The sequence below is a fragment of the Ambystoma mexicanum genome, chromosome 13 (genome assembly GCF_040938575.1).
Source record: "Ambystoma mexicanum isolate Mex_15411 chromosome 13, UKY_AmexF1_1, whole genome shotgun sequence".
In the NCBI taxonomy this organism is placed as follows: domain Eukaryota; kingdom Metazoa; phylum Chordata; class Amphibia; order Caudata; family Ambystomatidae; genus Ambystoma; species Ambystoma mexicanum.
The window spans coordinates 411,093,739-411,106,664 of record NC_090938.1 but is presented as its reverse complement, the minus strand read 5'-3'; the positions used below and the strand labels follow the sequence as shown (position 1 = coordinate 411,106,664).

Sequence of the window (12,926 nt, the reverse complement as noted above, 5' to 3'; positions counted from 1 at the left end):
ATTTGCTGCTGCGAGGCCAGGATGATGCAGGCTTCGTTTGCGGTCGCTTCCTCACTTTGAGGTACCTGTTGAGAGTTAGACAAGTTGTCCTGCTGCACTAAGGACATGGAGGAAGGCACAACCGATGAGCTGTTCATTATCAGTAGTGATAGGCTGGATTTTGTTGTCATTCTACACTCATTGTTTTGGGATACATTTCCATTCCGAGTGCTTATGGTGCCATCCCCTATTTGTTTGGTAAAAATGACACAGCGAGAGGGTGAGTGTCTCTCTTGTTCAGCTTTCTTGGGTTTCTGCATGTGTTTTAGTAGACTTAAAGCTTCTATTGTTATTTCAGCTAGCAGACGCTTGTCATCGATGTTAGTGCACTTTTGATCAGCTCGCTCCTTTATCGAGAGATCAATTCTTTCAATGTTTTCCTAAACTTTAGTATTTCCTCCATTAGGGGATGCATCTACGGAGGCTAATTTCATGTTTGTAAGTGCAGCTAGTGTGGTTAGATCGTTTAAGTTGTCATTGATTTGCTCGTATAGCTTAAGCATTGGTGCTATAGCAATAGTCAAAGACGACATGACGAATGGTCTGAGTTAATTTAGAGCAACCTTGACAAGATTCTGATGGTTGGCGTCTCTCAGCATTTGATTTAGACTCGTTTTAGGTTTGCAACCTTTGGATTGGACTAGGGGAGGTCTAATATATGAATCCTGCATCGTTTCGTCCAAGGATGAGGACTCCGACCCGTCATCAGCACTTGAAGTTACTGAGAGCCTTATGCTGGCTTTTTTTTTACTCACGAGCGTCGATGGTGAGTTTTGAGTCACAGATGTTCTGCGCTGATGCTTCCTATTTTGTGAACATTGCATTGGAGGAGAGGTACTGGATTCTACTTGTCTTCTTTTTCTGACACCCCTCGGCCAAAAGTCACTGGGTACATTCTTAGCAGCTGGCCATTGGTATGTCCGTGCATTTGAGCAGGGCACTGTGACTAGGCTCTCATTGTAGGGTCCAGTGTCATTTGAGGCTGGTTTGGCATTTATGGAACTATTCATCTTTGTTAGATCTATTAGCAGTTTGTTTACTATTGCCAAGGAGTTACGCCTTTCATTAGAAGATGTAGTTACATCTTTAGAGACAGAACTTTGGTCAGGCACATGATTTTCTTTTGCTTCCATTGAGCCCAGTTCCACACTTTATAGGGATCGATGACATATTGTTGGGAAAGACTTCTCCTGCATCTTCCCTCTCACCCTCATACAAATGTGGGGGGCAAGGAGGCAAAAAGCGTGAGCATTCTGTGAGGATGGAAGGTCTCTACTTGGCTGGAGCTGTTTTTCCAACGAGGTAATTGGGAGATCAATTTCTCGACCACAACTGAAAGATTGTTTAACTCAAAAACACTTTCTAGCCAAGTGCCGGTGCATTCTGACGTTAATCTTTGTGGTTTGTATTTCACAGTTCCTCGTACTCCAACTGCCGGCAGACCTGAAAGCACTGCATCTGCAGGCGGGCTTGAGGGCACAGCCAGATCCTCAGATTGAGCAGAAGAGGATTGTGTTTCCCCTGCATCGTCGAAAGTATCGGGCTGACTTACAGGAGACATCTCATCCGTCTCATGTCTATCGCTCTGGACGGACTCTTCTACAGACACGGTCGTAGACCCGGAAGAACCATTGTTATGTTCCATGTCACCAGAAGGCCGCCCTCCCGCTTCCATAGCGCTACAGCCCAAAGGTATTATTTCCTTTTCATTTTGACCCACACCTTTGCCCAAATAGCATTCACTATCAAGGGCAGTATGTGGGTCATTAAAAAGGGTGAGAGGCTCAAGCCTAGATTTGTTGGCGCACCTATTCTCCATGAAAGATCGCAGCAACGATATTATACGCGCAGCCGGGGAGGAATTAATGTTAATTTTTCTTACTTGCATGCTCCCGGCTGTTGCGTCGGCACGATTCGAGCAGTTGGTCAGCTTAAGTTCGGCTCCTTCTCCCACACGTTTCAGCTGCAAGCGTGTGAGGGGATGATGTATAGTTCTCACCGGTGGTCTAGGGAATTTTCCTCGATCCATGAAAGATGGTGCTATCAGAGCCTCGAGAGCCTCCAGAGACTCACGAGACTCTGCACCGACTCTGCGCCGCTCCGCGGAGTACCAGGGGTTTTTAAGCACCACTCCCCCTCAGAATAGTAGTTGCAGTAGAAAGAGGACTGCAGGCACACGGCAATCCAGCAGGGTTGTAGCAGGTAAGCAGACTCACAAGACTCTGCACCGACTCCACCGTATCATCTTTGAGATGTCAGTCTTAAGCAGAATGAGTAATTGCTGGGGCAAAGCTATTTCTACTCTCAGAGCGGAATGACAACCATTGTTAGAGAGTCAGACCAGATACATTAAAGCAGGGCTCCAAACTATCTTTTTGCCGAATTAGACATTCCCTCTAAAGGCAGAAATGTTAGGAGCCAAATAACATTTTTAGAGACACATTTTTAGAATGATAAATTAAAAATGAAACAACAATACAGGTTATTTACTTGCTTCATTTGCACAGCAGGGTGCCAATGAAAAGGGCAAAAGGCGGCATACATGCGTGAACACCGCCTTTTTCCCCTTCACATTTGAGGCCTGCAGTACAAATGAAGTGAATGCTGCCTGGCATGAGCGCATGGCAAGCAGCATTTATGCACTTTGCAGATCAGAGTGCAAAGTTGCAGGGCAAAAGGTGGCGTACACACATGTATGCAGCCTTTTGCTCTGCACATTTGCACTCCACCATGCATTTGACGAAATGTTTGTGGCCGAGACCTGGTTTCGCCTGAGTGCAAACGTACCAGGTCCCCCGCGGTCAAATTATGTCTTTCTATAAAATTAGCAACATAGATAAAGACATTTTCACTATGTCTATTGGTAATGTTATGATTCTAACTTACAAATACTTCATAGCTTTTATAAGCAATTACTGGATATTGTGCTGAAGTCCACTTCCTGAATCTAGGGATAGCGGAGGAGCCAGGGGCCTCTTCAAGCTAAGCTATGCTGGCCATGGGGCAGTTCAGGAATTAACCCCTCACTCACCCAACCTCAACCCGCTCATGTAACAGGGGCTTATCAAAAGGACCCCTTTTAGGGTTCTAACCTTTAAGGACCTTGGGCACTAAACCCCTCCCTTTAACCTGGCAGGCTGTGAAGCATCAATACCACACAGTTACAGACAGCGCAGGGATCGGAAATGCTTCACAGTTACAAAGAGAAAAAACAACTTGAATACGTCTGTGAATGTGCTAAGGAAACTTCTTTGGAGCACGTTCCAATGAATTGTAATGTAAATAGAAGGTGTAAAACCCCTGCATAAATCTTTTAAGCCTTCCAGTGATGCCACAGCTCACTTTCAATCATGTATTGGTGGGGAGGAGGGGCGGGACGCAACTTGCTTTTCTGTAACCTGCCTTCCTCTCCGCCATACAAATGCATGGATTTTTATTCCAGCGCAATTGCTAGTGATCCCTATGGGCTCCGACAGCTTTATGCACCAGCATGAAGCAGATGGACCGCAGAGATCCATTGTACATGCTGTCTGCCTTGCTTGCGTGGCAGGCAGCGTGTAAAATTACAATTAAACTCTCCCCTACAAGCAAGCATGCCGGGCAGCGTTTAATTTTAACTGTGAACAATATATACAATAAAAATAATCTGTGTAGGATTGAACGAGTGGTGTTTGCAGCGCCACTACTGGCTGAAGTTTCTAGGCAACTACATTGAGATTCCCCACATAGGGGCCTCCTACACTGCCTGTCGTAACAGAGAATCCTGTGATGCCAAAGCCGGAGTAGACTAAAAAAGATAAAGCTGTTACAGTAAATGTTTGTATGTGTGCGTGAGTGTATGTTTCAAACTTCTGCATGTGCAAAGCAAAGGCCAGCGAAGCTATAAATGAATCAATCCAAGCATCTCAGCATACGCGTCAACATTATCCATTCCATTTGGGTGATGCTAGCTAGTACAGTCCTGGTTTTAACTTTGTATTCTGGATTTTGTAGTCCTGGGAATGTCAGAAATGCAAAGTTAAGACCAGAACTGGACTAGTACCTCCTAAAAGAAATGGATAATGTTGGCAAGCTTGTCTCAGTGACAGGAAAGAAGAGTTAGAACTGGCAGGGGCACGCTGTAACAATCTCTGTGCACTTAAGCTGGGTGGAGTTGGCTGTAAATCATGTGGTTAAAGAATCTTTCAGGTTCGGTTTCCTCTACACTGAAACGACTTTCCCCAGTGAGTGAATGCGAAGTAAGCGTCAGGTTGCCACTTAGGCTAAGCAGCAACGCTGTGATTTGTGGCAAGTGTGGCACTTGGGCACTAGGACACATAACTTCCCAGTTGCAGCTGGTAGAAAAATACATTTATCACAGGCTTTTCCCTAAAATTAAATTTTCAACTTTGGTTTGATAACACAATTTAACTTTGGATTATATTACAATGAATATGTGATCCGTGTTTTCCTAACTGTGATGTAAACTATTGTTTTTGCGTTACTTTCATTATAGCTTTCATGTTTATGGTGTATATATTTGCCCATATTTTCCAAACGAGCAATATGCTTTTAATTCAGAACGTAAAGATAAGGGTTATTTGCACTGTCAAAATAAACGAATTTCCACAGAGTGCTTTTATTATTTTTGAAATATAAGTTTAGCTACACACCTAAATAATGTCTCCGGATGAATCCTGCAGAGATATCATTGATCCCCAGCCAGAGATCTCCTCCCATGTGGCCAGGGGACGGCAGTCGCTACCTGATCCTGACCATGGGGGTATTATGAGGGAGGATCACATGGGAGGATGTGGCTGTCGGGGAGATGTGGTGACCCCGTCAGGAGGGACGCCGTTTTCTTGCCTTCCAAATGAAGATGACCCTATAATTCCTAAATTCCTGATGACCTGTTGTCACACTTCAAATCCCTCCAGTTGCAAAAACCCTTCCTGCCAGACATTCTAGAAAGAATACCATTAACTTCGAGGGGATTCTGTCCTCCGACGTATTCCACATCTCTGACAGGTAATGACCACAGCTGTGCTGTTTCGGAAAATTTCGGCAGAGGGTGTGCTGCGTCAATGACGTCAATACGTTTCCTCGAGGGCCTCCGTCAACATCACCGGATGTTATATATAGGACGCACGGCACCCGTAGCCTCAGTTCCATTTTTTCCGCAAACTGGTTTGCTTCGGAATCTCGGCACGCTCTATTGATCTATTCGAAAGTGATGTCTTCGTCTTCTTCTACCCCGAAGTCAGGCTTTAAGAAATGTCGGAACAGCGGGTCAAACATGTCCATCACAGACCTGCACGACATCTGCCTCTGCGAAAGCCACGTCACCGACGAATGCAATGATTGCCAGTCCCTGACTTCTAAGGCCTTGCGGGAGCGTAAGAAGAAATTAAAGGTAGGTAGGGTGTCTAAGCCCCATAAATCGAAGCCTGCTGGGCTTTCGACCGATGACTCAAGGGGCGACTCACCGCGTCGGCGAAAGTCCAGGGGGTCTCGGTCCCCGAGTGGTTCACGCCATTCCTCTGCCTCTTTGAGGCATTCCAGGAAGCGCCATCACCGGTCGCCTTCCCCGTCCTTGTCGGAGGAGGACTCCGGCAGACGGTTGACTTGTCCCACCAAGTCTTCACAGCCGGCCGAATTTGATGCATTCCGCCAGCGGTTAATGGCAATTTTCGAATCGCAAGGCACAGTTCCATCCGCGCCTTCGAAAGAAGCCCACAAGGAATGGGCTCGGCCCACCACTCGCATGCCTTCGGACTTAGGCAGTCGGCGCGATCATCGGGAGCCGTCGAGGTCCCGATCGGACAAGGAAGATCGCCGTAGCCGTGCCATTTACAGGTCCCGGTCCTCAACGCCATCGAGACCGGCAGAACCGGTGAAGCCTTCGAGGAAGGTTTCGACGCATTCGGCGCCGTGTCCATCGAAGGGCTCTCTCGGGGTTCCGGGTTCGAAGAAGTCATCGCTGCCATCGGCGCTGTGTCCGTCGAGGGACACTCTCGGGGCATTTCCCTCGAAGAAGTTGTCGATGCCGTCGGCGCCTCGGTTGACGTCGATTCCCTCAGCGCACTCAACACCGTTTGTGGAGGATTTGCCAGAGGTGCCCGGAGGGCTGTGGAACCTCCGAGGAAGGATCTCAGTAAGTCCGTGAGGCCTGTTTTTGAGCCCTACTCTGTTCCTCCATCCAGATTGGATGCGTTCCGATCTTTGGATTATATTTCTGAGATGGAAGAAGGGTCTGATGAGGAGACGTTTGTGCCTCCTGATGTCCCTGATGACCTTTTGTCTGGGCACAGTCAGATGGAGGAACTCCGTCAGTCCTTGCATGATGCCAGTGGCCTTCACACCTCTCCGGAGGTGGAGTTTGGCAGGCCTGAGCCTGGGACGCATGCCGAATCCTCCTATAGGCGTCTCATGTCAAGGGTGACTGAATACTTGGGGTGGTCTGCTCCACTTGTTGATTTTGATCAGGATGATCTGACGGACATCCTGGACCAAGATCCACCCACTGACCCGGTGTTTCCATGTCACATGGCTTTGCAAAGAAGGGTGGCGGCGGCTTGGACTGCTCCGGAGAGTCTCCCAGCAGTCGCTTCCGAAAAAATACCGCCCAGCCGGTAGTGACCCCTGCTACTTGTCGACGCACCCTACTCTGGCTGCGTACCCTACCATCCCTCCTGATAGGGACGACAAGCGCTTTGATGGTTGGGCGAAGAAGGTATTTTCATCTGGGGGTATGGCTTTGAAGGCAGCTAACTCCGTTTGTGCCTTGGCGAGATTCACTCAAACTTGTGGAACTGTGCATCTTTGGCGGCTGAGCATATTCCCGAAGGGGAAGAACGGGATGGTTTTCTAGCCCTCATGCAAGACGGCAAGGATGCCATGTGTGAATCCGTTCAGTCGGGTTTGGACACGGCAGACTGTGTCAGCCGGTCCATAGCTGCGAGCACCATGATACGCAGGTTTGAAGTGTTGTGGAAGTCGGGGTTTGCTCCTGATTGCAATCCTGGCTTCTCAACATGCCCTTTGATGGTGTTCATCTGTTTGGCAGCAAGGCTGACGAGAGCCTTGAGAGGTTGCAGACCTCCAAAGCTGCAGCAAAGTCTTTGAGCGCTGCAGTACGTCAAACTCTGCCTTTTCGTCCTAGGGGACAGCAATGGAGGGGAGGTTCCTTTCAGTACTACTCTACCTTTGGTAGATCGAGAGGAGCTGCCAGTCAAAGGGGCCACCATAGGAGTACCAGAGGTGGAAAGCAAGGTACTCAAGGTGCCAAAGCCGCTCGGGCAGTTGAATCTTTGCCCTCAGGCACTGCCGCAGCTGCGTCCGCTCAGTCATGAGGCCATGTCCCATGGTTCGCCGGTTGGGGGCAGACTTGCGCAGCATCTTGGAAAATGGCGAGCCATTACTTCAGATGTGTGGGTTCTGGATTTCATATCCCATGGCTACTGTCTTCCCTTCCGGCAGAGGCCTCATGACAATCCACCGGGGAATCTCTCTTTGAAGCGTCCGGATCCGCTCCTCGCGCAGGAAATCCTATCCCTGCTGGAGAAAGGTGCCATAGAACTGGTGCCCGTAGCGGAGAGGAACAAGGGATGGTATTCCCCTTATTTTTTGATCCCAGAAAAAGGACGGGGGATTGAGACCTGTCATGGACTTGCGTTGGTTAACAAACTCCCCAGGAAGGACAAGTTCAAGATGGTAACTCTTTCTCAAGTCCTCCAGGCCCTTCAACTTCAGGATTGGTTGATGTCTCTCGACCTCAAGGATGCTTACTTTCAAGTGCCGATTCATCCCAAGCACAGGAAGTACCTGAGGATCGCGGTTGGCTACTCGCATTTTCAGTTTCGGGTCCTGCCGTTCGGAGGGTCTTCACCAAGCTGATGGTGGTGGTGGTTGCATATCTCAGGAAAGGGGGAATTCATGTCTACCCCTACCTGGACGATTGGTTGATCAAGGTGTGCTCTCCCGAGCAAGCCCTGGATCATCTGTCCGTCACCTGCCACTCTCTCCACAAGTTGGGCTTCTCCCTCAATTTAAAGAAGTCATATTTGACACCTACCCAGCGGCTCCAATACATTGGAGCAGTGCTTGACACATCCCTGTAGCAGTGTTCGCCTCCCCAGGTGAGGGCTCATCACATTCTGCAGATGGTGGTCAAGTTTCAACATGCCCAAAGTCTCCCGGCGTTCGAGTTCTTGAGGTTGCTCGGCCTCATGGCATCCTGCATTTTCCTGGTGCCAGAGGCAAGGCTGTGGATGAGATCTCTGCAGTGGGCTCTCAAGATGCAGTGGTCGCAGTTCTCCGGCAGGATGTCGGATCACGTTCAGATTCCGCCCTCGGTCGCCCAGGATCTTCTGTGGTGGGCTGTCGAAGGCAATCTGATGAAGGGTGCTCCATTTTGGCAACCATGGCCGGACGTGACAATCGTGACAGACGCATCCCTCATGGGTTGGGGAGCTCATGCCAACGATTTGACAGCCAGCGATCGTTGGTCTCCGTCGGAGTCCAGACTCCACATTAATTTGTTAGAGCTGGGGGCCGTCAGGCTAGCCCTGAAGGCGTTTCTGCCGTCTGCAGGGGAAGAATGTCCTGATCATGACAGACAATACAGTGGCCATGCACTACCTCAACAAAAAAGGGGGGGCAGGGTCATTCCCGTTGTGCAGGGAGGCAATGTAGCTCTGGTTCTGGGCCACACAGCAGGAAATTCCGATCTCGGCAGTTCATCTGGCCTGAGACGAAAACACAGCGGCCGACGCTCTGAGCAGGCAGAGTCTCTCATGAGTGGGAGCTGGCTCAGGAAGCTCTTTTGGAGATCTTTGCCCTTTGGGGAACCCCACAAGTGGATCTCTTCGCCACCAGTGTCAACCGGAAGTGCGAGCAATTCTGCTCGTGGGAATTCCCTCCAAGAGGAGCCTTAGCGGACGCGTTCGTAGTGGAGTGGTCCTTCCCACTGCTGTACGCGTTTCCTCCAGTCCCTGTCATTCCTCAAGTGTTGCAGAGGTTACAGAGGTTCGGATCCCGAATGATCCTGCTTCCCATAGGCAGATGGGGAGCAGGTGCAAGTGGATCTAGGTCACCTGGCATAAGCCCCGCCCACCTGGTGCCTTCCTGTCTGCCGTGTTTTTTCACCACTTAGCAAGCCCCGCCCACCTGGTGCCTTCCTGCTTACTGCTCTTTTTCCCATACTATAGGAGCCCTCCAGCCTCTTTTCCTGCTCTTAACTATTAGATCAAGGGTGTCTCTCCCCCGGGCATCCTAAGCAAAGGGCAGATGAAGAAAAGGGCAATTCTGTTTGGACCAGGAGGAGCCAGGGCCCGACCCCCTGCTCAGACAGCAGGTAAGCATGCACCAACATGTGTTACTCCCTCTGTCCCCACAGGCCATCCCCAACCCCTCTGGTTCCCCCGTGATGTTCCCTTGTGCCCCCACCATTCTTGCACACAGGTGTTGCCTGTTTTACGATATTCTTCTGCCCTGCTCCCCCCTCACTCCCCTCAAGCCTACTTCTGTAGAAGTCTGTCTTGATAAATTCTGGTTTCACCATCACTGTCTTGTGGCCAATGCTGGATTTGACTTTTATGGACTTCATTCATTTACGGTGTGTCACCCTTTCTCAACTCTCATGCTGGACTTCCTTTGCATCTTGTTCTCATGGTGGCCCTGAATCATGTTGTTCCCATCTTCATCTTGTATCCTGGCTTGCAACATCATGTGTTACTACTGACTTCTGCAATTGTATTCAGTCTCCCCTCTTGCTTCTCCACTCTTGACTGCTAACTCTCTGTTCTCTCCTCCTTTCCCTTCTCCCTTCTCCCTTTTCCTATCTTCTCCCCTTACTTTCTTCTATGCACTTACTCTATCAGAATTGTCCCTGGACCTAGTATGATAGCAACCTCGTCTGTCTCCTCCCCCTCCCCTTACTGTTTTTTTCCTCCCCACCCCCTCCCCCCCCACCCCCAGCACCATGTGAAATGTTGCCAGGCCTAGTATGATAGTTGCTTGTTTTCTTCCTCCCCTACCTTTCTGCACCCCTCTCCCTCACCTCTTGTCTTTCTCTGGCTCTACCAGAAATGTCGTCAGGCCTAGTACGGTAGTCGCCTGTCTGTTTCCATTTCCTTCGCACTCTCCCCCTCCCTTCCTTATCTATGTCTTAGCTCTTTCACTATCTGAAATGTCGTCAGGCCGAGTACGATAGTTAATTTCACATCCTTACTGTTCATGGCCTGTAAGAATGTCATTGTATTTTCCCTTCTTCCCTCCCTTGCCTTGAAGAGCTTTGAAACACATTGTGTATAGGGGCTATATAAATAAACTATCATATCATATCCTGATTGGTCCAGCATGGGACAGGAGAGCGTGGTACCCGGGCCTTCTAGACATGTCCATCTGCCCTCCAAGCCGTCTTCCCTACCAAGACGATCTGCTCTCACGGGAGGGGGGTTGGGTTCTCCATCCAGAGGTCAAGTCTCTCAGCCTTCATGCCTGGTATCTGAAAGGTTGAGGTAGAAGGATTGTGACATCCCCGAGGACGTAATGGAGGTGTTGCTTTCGGCCAGAAGGCCCGCAACGAAATCCCTGTACCGTTGCTGTTGGAGAATGTTCTGTGACGGTGCAGGGTTCAGAATGTGGATCCTTTCCAATGTTCCATTCCTCTGGTTTTGTCTTTTTTGCTTTCTTTAGCCCACAAGGGCATGCAAGAGGGTACCATTAAGGATTACCTGGCGGCGCTGTCCATATTAAAGCGCTCGTCTGAGGAATGTTCTTATTTTAAGATTCCTTTGATTTCTCAGTTTCTAAAAGGGCTAACTAATGTGTTTCCACCGTCGCCTTTCCAGGTGCCGGGATGGGATTTGAATTTGGTTTTAAAGTTCCTAATGGGAGCTCCGTTTGAGCCCTTACATTCTTGTCCGTTGCAACTGTTGTCCTTTAAAACTATTTTTTAGTTGTGGTTACATCCACACGCAGAGTGAGTGAGTTGCAGGCACTTTCCGCCAAGCCACCCTTTACTGTGTTCCATAAGGACAGGGTTGTCCTGCGGGTACGACCATCTTTTCTTCCGAAGGTTGTGTCAGAATTCCATTTGAGCCAGAAGGTGATTCTTCCAGCGTTTTATCCTCCTCCCCACCCTGGTAAGGAAGAGGAGAGGCTCCATAGGTTGGATCCTGGGAGAGCTTTGAGTTTCCATCTCTCACGTATGTCCCGGGTCAGAGTGGACGATCAGCTCTTTGTTGGTTATGCTGGAAGGCGCTTGGGCCAGGTTGTTTCCAAGCAGACCTTGTCCAGATAGAGAATTTTGACGATCTCGGAGTGTTACCGTTTGGCGGGAAAGGACCCTCCAGTCGGCTTACGGGCTCACTCTACTAGGGATGTGGCTGCCTCCACTGCTCTACAGAGGGGCGTTCAAATTTGCAATTTTGCAAAGCAGCCACATGGGCCTCTGTCCATACTTTTGTGAGACACTATTCCTTGGACTCCATCCACGGGCATGATTTGGCCTTTGGTAAGGCAGTCCTCTATTCAGCCATTTCATTGGGCATTCTAATATTCTAAATTGTAAATTCTTTTCCACCTCCATACGTTGGTACTGCTTTGGGAGTCAGTCAGATATGTGGAATACGTCAGGGGACACAATCCCCTCGAAGAATAGAAAAAGTTACTTACTTTATCTGGTAATGTTCTTTCGATCGGATGTTCCTCCGACATATTCCACATCGAACTCTCCCAGCCTGCCCCTCTACAGAACTTCTTATGCGATTGCAGCTTACGTTTCCACAAGGCTTTCTGCATTCATACTGGCAGGAGATTGGGAAAAAACTACAACTGAGGCAATGGGCGCCGTGCGTCCTATATATAACATCGGTGACGTCGACCGTCGACGGAGGCCCAACGTATCAATGCCATTGACGCAGGATGCCCTCTGCAGAAATTTTCCAAAGCAGCACACAGCTGTGGTCATTACCTGTCAGAGATGTGGAATACGTCAGAGGAACATCCCATCGAAAGAACGTTACCAGATAAAGTAAGTAACTTGTTCATCTCATAGGTACATAACACACACATAACACATCCTGTCTCTGATGTTTTTGTGCTAACCAAAATCCCAAACAATATCACCTTGAAAGTCCTATAAATCCTATGGACTTCAACTCCCATAAAACCTAAAGTACTGAGATGAGGAAGAGGAAGAAGGAGTTAAAATTGATCAAAAGAAACAGTAAACTGAATATGCAGGCGTCATGATGCCTAACTGCGCGAGGCATTTAAAAATGGTGTCCGCAATTGCAAGAGAGCGAGAAGCCGAACGGAAGAAGAAGGAAGCAGAACCACAGGAGAAGGCAGAAGCACGGGAACAGACTGTGCTGGTGAGAATAGGTGTCCTCAGACTGCCACTTGCAGTTTGTTTGTTTGTTTATTGATTTAATATGGCGCGCCAAACCCAGAGGTAATAGGGCTCAATAGAGAACAGGAAAATAAGATTACATAAAAGCTTAGTTGCAAGATAAGGCACAATATGAGTATAGAACAGAGCATTACATTTCGTCGAATCAGGTAAAAAGACATATATACGGTGTATAGTCAAAATGTCGAAAAAAAAGGTCGAAAGACAAAAAGGTCGAAAAAAAAGGTAAAAAAAAAGTCGAATTCCCTTTTTTAAAATTATATATTTATTTTGGGGTTTGGAATAAAAAAATGTGTTAAAAAAAGGGGGGTTGGGGGGAACTCCCCCATTTCGAATAAAAAATGAATAAAAAATAATGCGACTTTTTTTTCGCGACATTTTGACTTTTGACCTTTTTGTTTTTGATTTTTTCACTATGACCCATATATACATATATACAGACAGTACATTATATTTCGGCAGGTCAGTTAAGGAATGTACATATATACAG

The 12,926-nt window shown here is 48.3% G+C and overlaps 1 long non-coding RNA gene across 1 annotated transcript in view; it reads right to left on the bottom strand.

The window, feature by feature from the left end:
* LOC138521290 (uncharacterized) overlaps window positions 1-12,926 on the bottom strand; it is a 390,640-nt gene that overhangs the window by 188,838 nt on the left and 188,876 nt on the right. The gene's annotated exons all lie outside the window — the stretch shown is intronic.